Source organism: Triticum aestivum, chromosome 3D, assembly GCF_018294505.1.
Source record: "Triticum aestivum cultivar Chinese Spring chromosome 3D, IWGSC CS RefSeq v2.1, whole genome shotgun sequence".
NCBI classification, from domain to species: Eukaryota; Viridiplantae; Streptophyta; class Magnoliopsida; order Poales; family Poaceae; genus Triticum; species Triticum aestivum.
In genome coordinates, this window is record NC_057802.1 from 264,447,463 (window position 1) to 264,465,493 (window position 18,031).

At 45.4% G+C, this 18,031-nt stretch overlaps 1 pseudogene; it reads right to left on the reverse strand.

The window, feature by feature from the left end:
- Window positions 1–508: 508 nt before the first annotated feature.
- On the reverse strand, window positions 509–17,780 carry LOC123078358 (condensin complex subunit 2-like; annotated as a pseudogene).
- Between the last annotated feature and the right edge of the window lie 251 nt (window positions 17,781–18,031).

The window sequence follows — 18,031 nt, forward strand, 5'->3', positions numbered from 1 at the left end:
TACCTGAAGATGGGTTGATGGAAGACGGCAGCAACAACCTATGAGTGCATCAGACCGGTTTGTGGCCCAGACCATGTATGTGACTTAGTTGGGGCCTCCGGCTTGTTAGGCTAGATGAAAAGTCTGAGTGTTCGGCTCACATTTTATGCACCCCTTCATCAATGGATAGGAGTAGCAACAGATGTTGCAAGATGATGGCTTCAAACGTATTGGTGTATTATTTTATAAGATCTTTGTGAATAATTAATAAAGTGACTGCATGCATCTTCAAGATGAAGATGCAAAGGCCAGGGTCATCCTCCTTTTCTAAAAAAGAAGACATGCAACAAGTTTATGATACATTCTTGATGTGAAGAAATGATATGATGCGTGCCATAGAAATGCTACAGGCAAGTTTACTCCACGAATTTGCTTGGTCTTTGGCTTCTGTAGCCACGTTGTAAAATCCCCTTAGTGATGATTAGCAATGTCTTAGTGACAAATAAAGCCATGTCTCGTCTTCAGAAAATAACGCATGTCAACCAAAAGATCAACCATTAATTCTCTTGCTATTGGCGAGATACATGTGGAAAAAGAACTGCAAAACATGTTTGCTAAAAAAAATGGCAAAATATGTCGATGTTCATCACATAAGCCATGCCACGAAAGGTGATTACAGATAGCCATCAAGCACTTGCAGGTTAGCATATACATCCTGGGAAATCCCGATCAATTAGAAATGGCATCAAATAAATACATGATACAAAATGCAGTGTAGCATAATAAAATATCAGACGAGCAGAGATTACTTCACAAGCGGTGAAGTCAGAATGTATATGTCGATCTCATCCAACGTCGGGCAGTCGCGCAGCGTCAAGCTGTGTTCATTTGTCAGATGCAAGAGACAAATGAAATAGAGGTGTGGCGAGATTTCAGTCGTTGAAACATCTCTGTTACTGCATGGAAGATCATGCAGTACCTTCGTCAGGCACAGAGACGGTTCTATGCCATCTCTTTCCTGCAGGACCAAGTACAATCAGGCTTAAATACTACAAGTAATTTCGTACCCAAACCAGAAGACGGGAAGGGAAAATGGTTCTTACCAACAAAGTAAGGAAATCATAATACTAGTGAAGAATGTAATATAATGTGTGCACATGGCGATGTTAACTGTTTACATGTAAACTTATTCTATTCCCCTGACAAAAATGTACATGTACTCAAACCTGTTAAGTAACAATGTTCTTTTAAGGCCCCGTTTAAATGCATGAGTGCACTATGCCACTACCGGAGTAGGTATGTAGATGCATACAAATATAGATTCATAACTCCAGTTGCCCGTGTTGCTAATGAATACTCCCTCCGTCCAAGAAAACTTGTCCCTCAAATGGATGTATCTAGCACCTAGTGTTAGATACATCCATTTGAGAGACAAGCTTGGGACAAGCTTTTTCGGACAGAGGGAGCATAAAGTCAAGTAGGAGGGTTGATTTTAAGTACTATACTATTATTAAAACCCTTGTTTTTTGTTTAAAGGTATCAATAAAACATGGGCAACGTATTAGGTATGTAGGTGCATATGAATGTAAGTACTACATAACTCCAGTTGCCTGTGTTGCAAATGATCCTTTTTTCAAATATTCCATGTTTGGTCACAACGAAAATTCTTGTGTTTTCTTAAATCAAACTAAGAATATGTGGCACCCAAAAAATTGTCAAACCACAACAAATTTGTTTTCGACGGCTAAAGATATTTCTTTTCAGTCCCTCAAAGGTTGGACATCCCGCCCATAGCAATTTGAAACATTCCAGCGATGAGCAGTAAGGCTATTGCTTATTACAGTAAGACAAACAGAATATCCTTACAAAAACTCAGACCCAAAATGTCACCTTAGTCTAAGCAACTTGATTACCAAAAACTGTTTTGGACCAAGAAAGCCAGTGAATGGCAATAGCATGGTTGTTACTTGGTATATACTGTATTAGATTACAGTGGCCCCGTATGTAATATATCAAAAAATCCATCAAGATATGTAGCATTGCAATGAATAGGAAAAAAGTCATAATCCATCAAGCCTAAACAAGTACTTTTAAGTGGGGATGCCACAGCTAATCTACATAAAAAATGACAGTTAGACCTATATTTGATGATAGTACTTAGTAGTAACCAAAGCACGTGTATTACCAGATCAGCAGTCTTAGCAGATGTATGAATGTGATTCCAGAGCACTTCCTTTAAGGCATGAACATCGACTTGTTTCGATACCTTGTCATATTGTACATCGATCTTATTGACCTATGATTCAGTCACAAAGAAAACAGGCATCAGCTCAGAACTGACCAACAGCCCAAAAGTAAATTGGTTATACCACAAAGAGCAACATAAGTCAATTTCAGACTTATAAGAGTCATCAGCCTGGAACAATAAAAAATTCTGTATATAACTGTTTGGGCTTAGCACGCTGCCCAAAGGCCAACAACTGTAGATTGGAGGAGCCCTCGGTAGTCGAGTATAGACTAACCCGATGTTGCACAGACATTATGTGGCATCATCAGTGTCAGAAACAGTAGTTCATAACAGGGTATAATGTGCAGAAGAGGGTCGATAGATATTGGCTGGTTTGAAAGCAAGATCAGATGATTGTAGGAAAAAATAAACCAGTGGTGATAGAGAAGAGTTGACATGGGAGGAGTCCGTGAAGAGGGATCTGAAGGACTGGAGTATCACCAGAGAACTAGCCATGGACAGGGGTGCGTGGAAGCGTGCTATCCATGTGCCAGAACCATGAGTTGGTTGCGAGATCTTATCGGTTTCACCTCTAGCCTACCCCGACTTGTTTGGGGCTAAAGGCTGTGGTGGTGATGGTGGTGGTGATAGAGAAGACTCTTTATGAGGAAAAGGTCAAAAGGACAATTATATTTCCTTGCATTCTACTAAATTACAAAGCATGCCCATGGACAGACTGAACTAGCCACTTAAGACTCAAACTTTATCATGACAATACATTTTAACCCAAATTCTTATGATAACATACTACCCAAACCAAAATACTAGCAATAACATTGCAAAGGTACAGGCAAGATCCAGAGCATATTGAAACCGTGTTATTGATTAAGTCGGACAAACTAATACCCCAAGTGGCTGACGAATTGTTGAACAACTCTATGCAGAGCCATGAACTCATGAAAGCATCAGACATTCATATGTGATTTTTAACACATTAGCCATTGATTCCAGAAAAGTGAAAATACAATCAAAGCATACAGAAATATGCCCACACTAAGAAAACAACCTGGGTCAGTGCCCAATGAATAGGAGTGAAATTTGGACATCAGTGGAACAGGTTAAAGGGTATGTTTGGTTGTAGCCAACATGTGCCTTACCAATTTTTCGGCCATGGCCAGAACTTTGGACTTGGTTTGGATGGTTGCGAACTTTTTGGCATGCCAATAGCTCCTTACCCACTCTAGTAATTTTTTTAGCCAAGGTTGGCCAACTCTTGGGCGCACAAAACCTTGATCAAAATTGTCTAGCCAAATGTTTGGTGGGGAACACACCCCAGGTATTTAACATGTGATTTCCTAACCTAGGGAACTATTAAGCAGCACAAAGCAAAGTTTATGTGCAGGTTGAATATGAAGTGATTGATCATGCACAAGATTGAATCGATAGGGGTGATACATCGTTAAATTCCAAATACAATTGATGGATTGGCGCAAGTCAAAATAGCTAAAAAGTAGATAGAGACAGTTCTTCAAAATGGCTTTAACTCACCATCTCCACTTCGCACTGCACATCCGTTAAGCATTATTCAAAATGTGTGCCAAGAAGAGTGTAGCTGTTGCAATGTTATCACTTCCTGCCCCTGCTTTAATGCAGTAAGAGACCGAGTGGGCATGTCATCTAATACGGTGGTCCAGTATCATGAACAATTTCATAGATGTGCTCACTTTGTTTGTGCATGTGGTGGCCTGGACATATGTTGTGCAGTCAGAGGGTGCACTCCTGTGAATACTCTTCTGTGTACACTACAATTCTTTTGTTATTGAAAGTTTATGATTGCTACATCTAACAAAGATCAATCCCTCTAAAGGTTAAGATCTTCCCACGGAAGTTATTTCGAGGCAATTTGCCCTCTAGTGATCAGATCCGGAAGGGGAATGGGCCAAGTTCCGGGAATTGCGTATTGGTGCCCGATGACCAAGTTTATGTGGAGCTGCGCGAGGGAACTCCTGATGTGCAACTGGAACCATTCTTGTTTTGGTGATTTCTTCGATTTAAGTGGGGACACCTTAGGTCAATATGACGTAGGATCAATTAGACATGATTCGCAGCAGAGTTGGGCTCTGTCGAATATTAGAAACAAGTTGACCATCAAGTGGGTGATTCCTGTTAGAGGAGCAACTTACCCCTATTGCATACCACATGGGGCAAATGTATAGTAAGATAGACAAAAAAACTGTTAAATCAAGCAGGGGGGTGGGGGGTAACCGAGAAGGCAGCACATCACAAGAAGATAATGCATCATGGGAAGATACAAGAGAAGATGGGTCATCGAAAGAAGACGGCACATCAAGAGAATGAAGCATTGTGCAAGAAATCATAGCCCAAGAAACTGGCAGCAAAGAAACACGGCGGCAATAAAATGGACATAGATCGACGACGATGCAAAAGGAGGCCATAACAATCCTATTGAAGACAACAAGGACCAGAAAGACCACAAAAGTTGTATTAGAAATGGACTAGGACCAGAAAAGAAGGCAGACATATAAAGGTTTGGTGGCCTACTGGCCTCGCATGGCATGAGAAACACGAAAGAGCAACGAATTTGGTGGACACAGCGGAAAATATAGAACTATGAAGCGCATACTAGACAAGGCAACGGGCTAGAGAGACTGGCAATGGTGGCAGCAGAAGAAAAAATCAAGCCAGCCAAGCTCCCAAATGGCATGAGTCACAGCGGCGAGGGCCAGAAGGCAGAGTACGAGTTGGAGGCCCGGCCTAGCAACGGCCCGATTCGTCCAATAGTTATATGTTAGAAAAAACTCAGTCTGATCTCACCACCGGGTCGAGGTCGTGATCCGATTTGAGCAAGGAAAACAGAGAAGACAACAGGGTATGAACTAAAATGGAGCTGTGGAAACAATCCAGATGTGACGAGACGAAAAAGAAGAATTTGATCAAGATTGATTTGGACGAGTTGCACGTCCAGAGAAAAAAAACTAAACCAGGGCTCATGATACCATGTTAGAGGAGCAACTTATCTCTATTGCATGGCACTAGGATGCCATTGGCGAAGAAAGCAGAGCACCATTGGGAGCACCGATGGCAGCAATCAGAGCTCTTCACTCTATAATTAGGGCGGCTAAGGGTCAATCCTAGCTCGTGCCGAGTGCTAAGTTGTCGCCGTATCAGACATTTGATATTTCTTTTATTGTTTGATTTGTTTTGGGCTGTAATTGTTATACTGATGAACTCAGTGCGGTGTTTGTATGGTTGGGTGCCGGCTGTTTAGGGCTTTATATAAGCCTTTCGTGTAAAAACATCTAAGATTGTGCTTAGATCCTTTGAGAGACTTGAGAGCACCGAGGATTTTAGGTGCAATCAGCGGCTCAGCGCACCACACCTTTAGTTCAACATTCAAAAAGTTAAGGAAAACATCTATTTTTTTTCCTACATGCATCTACCATGAAATGAAAAATCAGATCCAGATTCAATCCTCTCACTACGAAACAATAAAAGAAAAAAATTGACTAAGCATAGTACTCCCTCCTTATGATTATCTATGGCGCGTAAACTTTTGGCAGAAAAAATAGCATGCAGATGGTCGTTGCTGAACCGCACAGTTATAGACGATATCCTGTAACAAACATGGTTGTCCGATCCATGAAAATAGCAAACAGGGTGGCTCTAGAGGAGAAATTGCGCGGGAAGAGCTAGGCAAGGTGGGCTCTGTCTAACCGCAACATAGAGTTCCCAATCTGGCTGTACGGGAGAGAATACCGTGTGTTGGGAGCCAGAAGGTAGAGTTCCAAATCTGCCTTACATTTTCGGCTTTTTTTAGAGAAGTTTATGTGCCTAAGATTTTGGGAAGGGGGGAGTACTAGATAGCACCAGAACATTGTTTCATTTCAGATTTGGAAATATTCACTGCTGAATTTGTCCCTTTTGGTCTTTGATGTGTGGGTAAAATTTTGACCTGAAATTGTATGGCATGTTTACATGCATGTCGTCTGAATGTTGTCAAGTCATTTCAGAGGTTTGCATACCATTATATGGTAAACTATAGAACTTGGTGCACAAGTCCACATAAGCGCCTTAGTGCATACAACCCACTGCCTGACTTGGATCCTCAAACAATTAAAGTGAAATATGGAAATGTGTATCTTGGAGCCATGTAGCAAATTTCCAACTGCTTATTTCAATACACTGATTACGAGTCGAGGGACTAGTCGAGACTAGTCGAGACTAGTCGACAGACTAGTCTACGAGTCACAACTTGAGTGCCGACTACAAATCTCGTGTAGACTACTTGGTTGAGTCTGAGCAGTCGACAGACTAGTCGTAGACTAGTCGAGCTATTTGAGTCGAGCGACTCAAAATTTTGAGGGGAGAAGTCACCTAGCCCGGCCGGAGCTCATGCTCGGGCGGCGGCCATGGCCGTGACACGTAGGCGTGCGCGGCCCTGGGACGAGAGAGAAGAGAGATAGAGGAGAGGAGAGGAGGAGGCATGGCTGTGGTTGGCGGCAGCGGCCGGGGCCGGCGGAAGGCGGCTGTAGGCACGGGTCGCGCGTGCGCGTGCTCCTGTGCATGATGGTGCTGGCGGCGGCACTGGGATCGATCGGGAGCTAGGGTTCCAGTGACTGGGAGGCTAAGTAGGCTGGCTACTTGGGCCCAAATGGGCCAGCTGGGGGGTGCTGCGTGGCACTGGGCTGGGCCTGGCGAGCATCGCCTAGCACTTCGTTTTATTGCATATTGTACTGTTAGTACATACTACATACACCTACTAGGTATTAATATTTGAGTACTACAGTACCATGTCGACTAGTCCAGCACTAGTATAGACTAGTCACGATTAGTCTACGAGTCTCAACCTCGGAACGACTCATCGACTCGTCGACTCGTAAACCTTGTTTCAATATTGTTTGCTATACATGTCTTGACCTTGGATCAGTATATTACTGTAAACTTGTAACATAATATGGCAAAGACAATCACGAGCACTAAATACAGCTGGTGATAGTAATTGCTCGGTGGAGATTAAACCACTATCTGCCATTTAAGCCTACAATATTGTTCATTTGATGATTTTTCTGGCCATTGACATTCAGATGGACACAGAAAGATAACATACAGGACAACGTCCAAATATAAGTACATAGAGATGAATGTCTTGAAAGCAGAAGGGGCAGAGGATGCACCTGTCTTGGTTTGGCAATAAGATTTACTGGCTCTTCCACATCACTAGCCGCATCCCCTTCATCAACATGATCATTGCCCAGGTCATCATCGTCCCAATGTCTGGATGGCATAAAGTCATCGCTGTTGCCCCTTGAATCATCTATAAGGAGGTCAAAGGCACCGTGGACCATTGTACCAGATAAATGATGTCAGAAAAAATAACAAAATCACATCAACAGAAATATAGGCAAATAGTACTCATGAAGGCATAACCTAGTATGAGCTGCAGGCTTCGTTCCGCATTGCGGCGGATTCTGCTAAGTGGGATCATCTAGCCAGATTTTATCAAAATTATCATTTTCTTGACAATTTTTTTTTACTTTTGAGGCTATTTTTCTGCAGCAGATTATAAAATAATTTCCTGGAAACAGCCTCTTCCAGAAATGCAGGGAAAGGCTGCGTACAAAAGACAAAGTGGTCGGACGCTTCCCCGGACCCTGCGCAAGCGGAAGATATGTGCACCGGGCTACCATTTTTTTTAGATTACAAAAATCAACTGTAAAACTCCGCCTATGTTGTCTCAACATAGCCGGTCCCAAGCCTGGGAAAAGGAGGAGGGTTGTGATAGGCTTGGCGAGCCAACGTAAAAACTCAGCCACTCTTATGGAGATGAAACCCAAAAGAGCTGCAGGAGGATGGGGGTATTGATGAAGATGTGAACCATCGAATCAAAGCCGGATGGATGAAGTGGCGCCAAGCTTCTGGCATTCTCTGTGACAAGAGAGTGCCACAAAAGCTAAAAGGCAAGTTCTACAGGACGGCGGTTCGACCCGCAATGTTGTATGGCGCTGAGTGTTGGCTGACTAAAAGGCGACATGTTCAACAGTTAGGTGTGGCGGAGATGCGTATGTTGAGATGGATGTGTGGCCACACGAGGAAGGATCGAGTCCGGAATGATGATATACAAGATAGAGTTGGGGTAGCACCGATTGAAGAGAAGCTTGTCCAACATCGTCTGAGATGGTTTGGGCATATTCAGCGCAGGCCTCCAGAAGCTTCAGTGCATAGCGGACGGCTAAAGCGTGCGGAGAATGTCAAGAGAGGGCGGGGTAGACCGAATTTGACATGGGAGGAGTCCGTTAAGAGAGACCTGAAGGATTGGAGTATCACCAAAGAGCTAGCTATGGACAGGGGTGCGTGGAAGCTTGCTATCCATGTGCCCGAGCCATGAGTTGGTTGCGAGATCTTATGGGTTTCACCTCTAGCCTACCCCAACTTGTTTGGGACTAAAGGCTTTGTTGTTGTTGTTGCTGTACAAAAATCAACTGTAAGCTGAGACATACTGCTAAGGGAATGCTACCTAACGTCAATGTTCATAACAGATTAAATCTTTCCCGGATTGTGTAAATAGAGCAATAAAGTCTTCAATCAAAACCAGCAAGTCCAGAAAGAAGTACAATAATGCAATATGATACACGAGGAACAACAATTTTAACTTGTAAAGACACATATAGTATAAATAGAAAGAAAAAAAGTAAACCTATTGTTTTCAAGCTTCAATTTTTGCAGGTCCAGAAAGAAGCACAATAAAGTCTTAAGCGAAAATCTTCAATTCAAATACAGAATGCGAGAATGTAACAAAACTTACCAAGTGGTTTTCTTCTTCTCCGAGCCAGACACTGCAAAAAAAGGCGCACAGTTATTACACCCGATCCTAGGCCCGTATCAAGAATAATTTTCATGAAAGTAAGCATTACCAAAATATCTGGAAGAAGAAATAATTTAACAAGGCTTTCGGGTTGGTAATGACAATCCTCTGGAAGTTTATTGTTGCAGCTACCCTTATTTGCAGGCAGCAACAATGATTTTGGGTTCTTGGGAGGTGCAAAAACATTTGCCTTCTCATGTTCCAATGCTTTGGTGAAATCAATATCAGGCTCCTCTTTGCCTTTCTTCTTCTTTGCCTTTTTTGCTACTTCCAAATCACCAGAAGAAGCTTGGGCAGGCTCCAGATCTAGACAATGGTAAACTCAGTATTAAATAAGCTAATTTGAAATGGAATCATAATAGGACTAGCCAGGGTTTACCTCTAACTTTTCGATATTTCCAATGCTCGGGTCCAGCCCAAGCATTTGTTTTGGAAGAGAATCCCGCGCCGAGTGACAACAAATCTGCAATTTTCTCGAGCCTTTCATCTACATCAGGACCGTCTGGACCCTGGAAAGTGTACTCATAGTCATCGGTTCCCTGTATACCAATACACGTCAAGACAACAAATTTGTAGAATCAGGTTTGGAACTTTGAACCTGTCACAAACTATAACTGTTCTTTTGTACTACCTTGGATGTGGGTATTGTTCTAATAGAAGAGAAATAGCAATACTCAGTTGTAGGCAGCAGATTATAACAACAAAAGAAATGCTTGAGGTACAAGATACAAAATGTAAATCAATAATTCTACCCTATGACTAATTGACTTTTCCTCATATGCCTTCAAATACTCCCTCGTTTCAAAAGATATCGTTTGGGAGTTGGACACAAGAGTTAAGAGTGTGAGTGAGATGTCCATGTTACCCTTCAGTTATTTTCATGCCCATATCTTTTTTATCACCAAGGAATTAAATTGCCTCTTTTTCCTCCTAAAAGCAAGGCACAGAAGCACAAGAAGTCAAGAAGGATTAATTAACTCTTTTCTTGATGCCATTGATGAAGCGATAAACTGGAACACCGTCACTAAAGTTGCGTTGGAAGTTTAGAAAGACCAGTATTTTGAGGAAAGTTCGAGAGGCTAAGAGGATTTCTATTGTGGAATGGAGGGAGTGCATGGATAAGTACATAATGCTCAAGTAGACAACAGATATTTCCCTAACCAGGTAGTAACTATTTTTCTGAAGGACCATGTCTCAATTTTGTCTAGTTTACAAGTACCTTTTCATAGTTTGTTGAGTTGAAATTCATTGGGTTGCAGTTTTCATCATACGCACTGTCCTGATCATCACAACCACCAAAATCCCAAGTTCCACAATCAGGTGGCATGCTGTCATCATTACTGTCAACCACCTGATCTTCCATCACCAGCATTTGCCCGGAAGATGCATCATGTGATGGCCTTTTATTCTCTTCATCAAACTGAGCCATGATATCCCTCAAGGTAGGAGAGATGTCATTGGATAGAGGCATGTGAACTATCATTTGCTCAATTTGTTCTGTCAAAGAGTAGTAGCGACTCACTGAAATCCCATTGGAAGCAACATGTAAAGAGCACACCATTAAAATGATCAACGTCCAGTACGGGACAGGTTGATGGAAAATGAGCTCGCCAATGAGCTGACGGGGGACGCTCTGGATGACTATGAGGTTGGCAACGAGGGGCAGGCTATAGCAGAGTACTTGAGCTTGCTGGGTTCTGCTGCTGCTAGCTCTAGTTTTGATCAAACTGAATAACTTTTAGCTAAATTCTTATGTCGACGGTGCATGTACCAAAAAAGAACTAATAGCATGATAAAAAGCACAAGATGTGGAAACTTCCAATTCAGTGTCACTCCCACTCTTTGGAACACTACTGGAAGCTAGTTTCAGAATAACAGAAGTTCAAAAGAGAGGACGAAAAATAAGTTCAGACTCACCTAATAAAAAGGACATATATAAATCGAGCTGCTCACTTGGATATTATCGCTGAGATCTAGCTTGCCACTACTGTTACTACCCCATAAGACAATAATACTGCACCAAAAATCTTTCCACTATTGTTACTACCCCATAAGACAATAATACTGCACCAAATAAATTGTGAACTCATATCCTCAATCAGCACAGATCACTCCATTAGAGCTTGAGTTTTTGTTCGTTTCTTTTACTTGAAAAGGTTCAAATTTAAAAGAGTTCAGACTTAAAATTGTTCAAATGGAAAATTGTTCAAACTGAAATTTGCGCATTTAGTTTTTGTTCGTTTCTTTTACTTGAAAAGGTTCAAATTTAAAAGAGTTCAGACTTAAAATTGTTCAAATTGAAAATTGTTCAAACTGAAATTTGTTCAAATTTTTCAATTTTTAAATTGAAAACTATGATCATTTTTTAAATACTCTCGTTTATCAATGTTGCCTTTTGGGACATGTTACTCTAAAGGCTGTCACTGAGAAGCAGCAGGCAGGCGAGAATCGCAATGTCATCTTCGCCCGCACCCAGGCCCTGCTCGATGACTTTGTTGTTGGCCAGAGGAATCGTTTGCTTGTTTAGCTTTCCATAACCTCTCTTGTAGATCAACTCTCGGACACTCTTCAACCTTTGCTTGCTGGGTAGCGTCTTTGGTGTTGTGGCCTCGTGGGGACGAGGCATCAACGTCCCGGTCGGAGAGGAGGAGTGCACGGTGGAAGGATGAGATGCTACCGTCAATCGCTAGGTGCTGGCTGGCGCACGTCTCCATGAACCCATCGCTGGGTAGCGTCTTTGGTGTTGTGGCCTCGTGGGGACGAGGCATCGGCCCCTGTGTGCATGTTATCTCCAATGCGGCCTTGACCACACGCGCCTGCTAGCACCGAGCCAGAGGAATCCTTTGCTTTTTTAGCTTTCCATAACCTCTCTGCCCGCATTCTCAACCCAGAATAACCTACTTCAAGAAGCTTGCGGCTATTGACTTCGAGAAGAAGGAGAAGGCTGTCACCGAGAAGAAGCAGGCAGGCGAGAATCGCAATGTCATCTTCGCCCGCACCCAGGCCCTGCTCGATGACTTTGTTGTTGGCCAGAGGAATCGTTTGCTTGTTTAGCTTTCCATAACCTCTCTTGTAGATCAACTCTCGGACAATCTTCAACCTTTGCTTGCTGGGTAGCGTCTTTGGTGTTGTGGCCTCGTGGGGACGAGGCATCAATGTCCCGGTCGGAGAGGAGGAGTGCACGGTGGAAGGATGAGATGCTACCGTCAATCGCTAGGTGCTAGCAGGCGCACATCTCCATGAACCCATCGCTGGGTAGCGTCTTTGGTGTTGTGGCCTCGTGGGGATGAGGCATCGGCCCCTGTGTGCATGTTATCTCCAATGCGGCCTTGACCACACGCGCCTGCTAGCACCGGGCCAGAGGAATCCTTTGCTTTTTTAGCTTTCCATAACCTCTCTGCCCGCATTCTCAACCCAGAATAACCTACTTCAAGAAGCCTGCGGCTATTGACTTCGAGAAGAAGGAGAAGGCTGTCACCGAGAAGAAGCAGGCAGGCGAGAATCGCAATGTCATCTTCGCCCACACCCAGGCCCTGCTCGATGACTTTGTTGTTGGCCAGAGGAATCGTTTGCTTGTTTAGCTTTCCATAACCTCTCTTGTAGATCAACTCTCGAACAATCTTCAACCTTTGCTTGCTGGGTAGCATCTTTGGTGTTGTGGCCTCGTGGGGACGAGGCATCAACGTCCCGGTCGGAGAGGAGTGCACGGTGGAAGGATGAGATGCTACCGTCAATCGCTAGGTGCTGGCAGGCGCACGTCTTCATGAACCCATCGCTGGGTAGCGTCTTCGGTGTTGTGGCCTCGTGGGGACGAGGCATCGGCCCCTGTGTGCATGTTATCTCCAATGCGGCCTTGACCACACGCGCCTGCTAGCACCGAGCCAGAGGAATCCTTTGCTTTTTTAGCTTTCCATAACCTCTCTGCCCGCATTCTCAACCCAGAATAACCTACTTCAAGAAGCCTGCGGCTATTGACTTCGAGAAGAAGGAGAAGGTTGTCACCGAGAAGAAGCAGGCAGGCGAGAATCGCAATGTCATCTTCGCCCGCACCCAGGCCCTGCTCGATGACTTTGTTGTTGGCCAGAGGAATCGTTTGCTTGTTTAGCTTTCCATAACCTCTCTTGTAGATCAACTCTCGGACAATCTTCAACCTTTGCTTGCTGGGTAGCGTCTTTGGTGTTGTGGCCTCGTGGGGACGAGGCATCAACGTCCCGGTCGGAGAGGAGGAGTGCACGGTGGAAGGATGAGATGCTACCGTCAATCGCTAGGTGCTGGCAGGCGCACGTCTCCATGAACTCATCGCTGGGAGCGTCTTTGGTGTTGTGGCCTCGTGGGGACGAGGCATCGGCCCCTGTGTGCATGTTATCTCCAATGCGGCCTTGACCACACGCGCCTGCTAGCACCGGGCCAGAGGAATCCTTTGATTTTTTAGCTTTCCATAACCTCTCTGCCCGCATTCTCAACCCAGAATAACCTACTTCAAGAAGCCTGCGGCTATTGACTTCGAGAAGAAGGAGAAGGCTGTCACCGAGAAGAAGCAGGCAGGCAAGAATCGCAATGTCATCTTCGCCCGCACCCAGGCCCTGCTCGATGACTTTGTTGTTGGCCAGAGCCTCTTGGCTTCCTAGAAAGGTCAGACGCCATGCCAATCAAAAAAAAGGCATGCGTTGTTTGATTGGCATGGCGTCTGACCTTTCTACTACAAATCTAAGAGTGAGACGCCCCAAGCCTCCTGATCTCTAGCGATGCTCTAATTCAGTCTGTGATTTGTCTGTTTTTTTAGATCAAAAGCAAATAATTGCCCAGCTTTATAGGGGTGGCCGGGCTGCCCTCGAGGTCGCTTGCCTCCACTCCGTCCCTGTCAAAAAAAGTGGTGCCAGCCGGATCCCACGAGCATGAAGTACGACATTAGGAAAGGAGTACGACCGGAAGAGGAACGGACAAGAGCATTGCCAGATGTTGATGTGGACGTCGCTCTTCTGCCCTTCCGCGTCGGCCTCCACTGCGCACAATGGAGACCTGCATGCGCGTCCCGCTACATGGCTTCTTCTACGAGGCGCTCACCCACTTCGGCATGGGCGGCGACGGAAGCATGGGACGCAGGCGTGGGCGAGGAATGCTAGTAGTATGTGACGCTCACCGGAGAACAACAAGACAAGCCGCTTACTGTTGGACGAGCTCTCTCCACCAAGCGTCACATACGATTGGCACAGCGAGACCAGGACTGCATGTATCTACCAAGACCCATAGTGTGACGACGAAATGACAACCGCAACAATTTTTCACTACTTATGTTTTCAATGAATTGAGACTGCCTAGCACGACATGCAATGGTCAGTTTGTTGCATGCATCGATATCATTTCTTGTGATGAGCTGGTGCTGGACGAAGACTTGCCATCGCCGGAGTTAGAACAGGAGACGACCCGTTCTTCGTCATGGTGGAGTGGGTGAAACTGGGCCGCGCCCCTGGGGTGGCCGGGCCGAGCCAGTCGGCGGGGGAGATGGTGGAGTAAGTCCCAGGGGTCCGGGTAGTCGTATCGTCTACGGGTGGGCACGAACGGGTCATCCGTCGGACCCTTGCGCTCGGCGGTTCAGACGTGTCGGGTCGTCCTGTGGCGGACCTGGCCGGGTGGGCCGGTGGCGATGTCCACCGTCCTGGCGGAGTGGGAGAAACAGGGCCGCGCCCCTGGGGTGGCCGGGCTGAGCCAGTCGGCAGGGGAGCGGACCGTCGTGCCGGCGAGCAAGACCGAGCTCAAGGTGCAGCCTTCGCCCAAACCGTAGAGCAGCAACTCGAGTTGGCCCGTTCTTCGAGTGTGGGGTGGTCGGGCCGAGCCAGTCGGCGGGCGAGCGGACCATCGTGCCGGCGAGCAAGACCCCCGGGGTGGCCGGGCCGGGCCGATCGGCGGGGGAGTGTTGTATCGTCGGCGTAACGGACCCCTAGTGTGACGACGAAATGACAACCGCAACAATTTTTCACTACTTATGTTTTCAATGAATTGAGACTGCCTAGCACGACATGCAATGGTCAGTTTGTTGCATGCATCGATATCATTTCTTGTGATGAGCTGGTGCTGGACGAAGACTCGCCATCGCCGGAGTTAGAACAGGAGCCGACCTGTTCTTCGTCATGGTGGAGTGGGTGAAACTGGGCCGCGCCCCTGGGGTGGCCAGGCCGAGCCACCAAAACAACAGTAATGCTCTTTTGTCCACGAGCAATACCGTCATCTCCCTGACCAAACGAGCGGTGATGCTCGCGTTGTAAACCAGCAATACCATCCAGTCGGGCCGCAAAGACAATGCAATGCCGATGCGTGTCCTCGTCCTAGTATCATAAGGCCGACACGTGTCCTTGTGCTGGACCATATAGGCCGCTGGACCGAGGCCCAGGAGTAGTTGATGGCTTGGCCTGGCCCAACAGATCCGAGTTTGCAAATAATATTTTTTTTAAGTCTTTGCGATTTTTAAATGTTTGTGCATTTAGAAGATCTTCGCGGTTTTTAAAAAAATGTTCGCATATTAAAAGAAGTCTTCGGAAATTTGAAAACGGAAATAGAAGATGTTCATGATTTTTTAAATATATCGTCTATTAAAAATTATTCATGAATTGAACAAAATTTCGTCAAGTCGGAAAATATTCAACAATTGAAAAATACCATAAAAATTCAAAAGTTGTTCGTGAATTACAAAATGTTAAAACATTCGTCAGTTTCAAAAAAAATTCTACCACTTCTGCATCTACACAGCAGAGCGACAAACTGATATTACCTTAGCAAATGAAAGATCAATCACCTCAGCCTTCTCAGGATCAGATAAGATGCATTTGTCTGGCGCTTCAAACGAATCAAAAAGCACACAACAACTGCCATATACTCCAAGATTATACAATAAGAGCCCCTTTGCTCCACCTTCATCAAACTGAGCAGTGGTCTGATGGTATAGAGGATCCACCGTAAAGGCAGCTATAATTGCAAATAAAATGACCTTGTAGTTTCAGCCCCATTATAGAATTAATAAATTCCACAGAAGCACAATGAGAAAAGGCTTGAAACATACCATCAAACTTCTTCACATTAAGAGCCTCAAACGAGGGCTCCAGCGTCGAAGCAGGTGAAATCTGCATAGCCGAAACAGCATTGGCAAGATAAAGAACAAGTGAAGTGCAGGTAGTGAAAAATCGTATTAAAGAAATGTACCCTCCTATCAACATCCTTTTTGTTGACGCCTTCTTCTTGTGCAGGCTCTGCATCGCCACCTTCTCCCAAATCTTGTTACAATTTCCAAATCAAAACACTGTAATGTAGTTGTGCAGCTTATATTTTTCTATGGTTATTAAACTTGCAACTATGAACACAAAGCTAAGTTTATGACAATAGTAAACAGATAGGGAATTCACAACAATAGTCATATAACAATATAAAACAAAAAAGATGTACCAAACCAAACCTACGTCATTCTCAGAAGGTCGATGCCTCATGCAAAGTGCACACTCGTGTAAACCAGCGTAACATGGTAATGTAGCACTGAGTGGTTTCCCAAAGAAATGGTAATATTACACTGTAATTATTACCTTAACAAAAAGGTGCTAAGGTCGTCCTGATATGGTGATATTTTTAAATTAAAAACCTAAAAGATGTTCTTATTTTCCTTTGCATCAGTTTAGAAACTGATCTTATCAGTAAACCACAAACGGACATCATGTATGACAGCTTACTTCAGAGTTTAGCTTGCAAAGTTGGTTTCCAGCATTATAAGAGTATTTGCAATTTATACCAAGCCGCTTAAACAAGACAAATAAATTCAAATTGGTGCACAATTAGAAGATACTCCTCCGTTCCAAAATAGATGACCCAACTTTGTACTAGCTTTGTATACATACCAGCCTCTTAAACGAGACAAATAAATTCAAATTGGTGCACAATTAGAAGATACTAACAACGCAAGTGGATACATACCAGCCTCTTCCCCCCTTCCTGCGCGGTTGATCCCGCCGAGCACCTTGTACGCCTCAGAGTGCACCGAATCCACACGCAGAGAATAGATCTTGACGCCAGCCTCTAGCGTGCAGCTAGCCTGGTCGCAAAACCATAATGTTTCCTCAATCTTATTATTTTATAAGAAAAAGAAACACAAAGCTGTTCCCAAATTGAAAATAAGAAAGGAAACGGAAGATCATATCACGCGCACTTTCTGGAAGTTGGTCTCGTCGTCCTCCTCCTCCCCAGCATGGATGATCTTGCTGAGGTGGTCGATGAGCCCCAGCTCCCACGTATTCTTCTGGTTGATTTTCTGCCAAATTTCCACAGATAGAGAAGAAAAAAAACAAGCTTAGTAAGATCCAGGAGCGATGTAGGGTTTTGACGGTGGGTGAGGCACGTCCGTTCTCCGAGGCGAGTTTGATGCAGTTATGGAATAGGTCCATGACCTCGTCCCGGTTGAGGAGGTTGGGATGCGGGGTCTTGGGCGCGAGAGATGCGGCAAGGGAGCGTCGACGGACGGAGGCCGCGCGGGCCATGGCGCGAGCGCGAGCGCGCTCGAGCTGGTCGTCGTTGGAGCCGAGCGGGAACGCAGGCGGCGGCGACTGCAGCAGCAGCCTCGAGCCGACCCATCCCATGGGCGGGAGGCGGAGTCGGCGCCTGCGGGGGGGCGGCAGCGGAGGCGTCCTCGGCGGGCGGCATCTCGTGGGGAAGGACGGCGGCGAGGGAAAGGGGATCGGGTTCGGGGGATTTGCGGGGGTTGGAGCATCTCCACCCGCGCCCCCAACAGGCCCTCCCTAGGCGTTTTTGCCGCGCCGGTGCCAAAAAAAACGGCTCAGTCGCCCTCCAAAAGCCCGTTTTTCGCCGGCTCGGGTCGAATCTGGTGCCGGCGGATCCAGGCAGAACCCGGCGCCCTGGGCGCCTGGGGCGCCGGCACAAGCAAAAAGGCGCGCGTGGGTCCGCCCTGT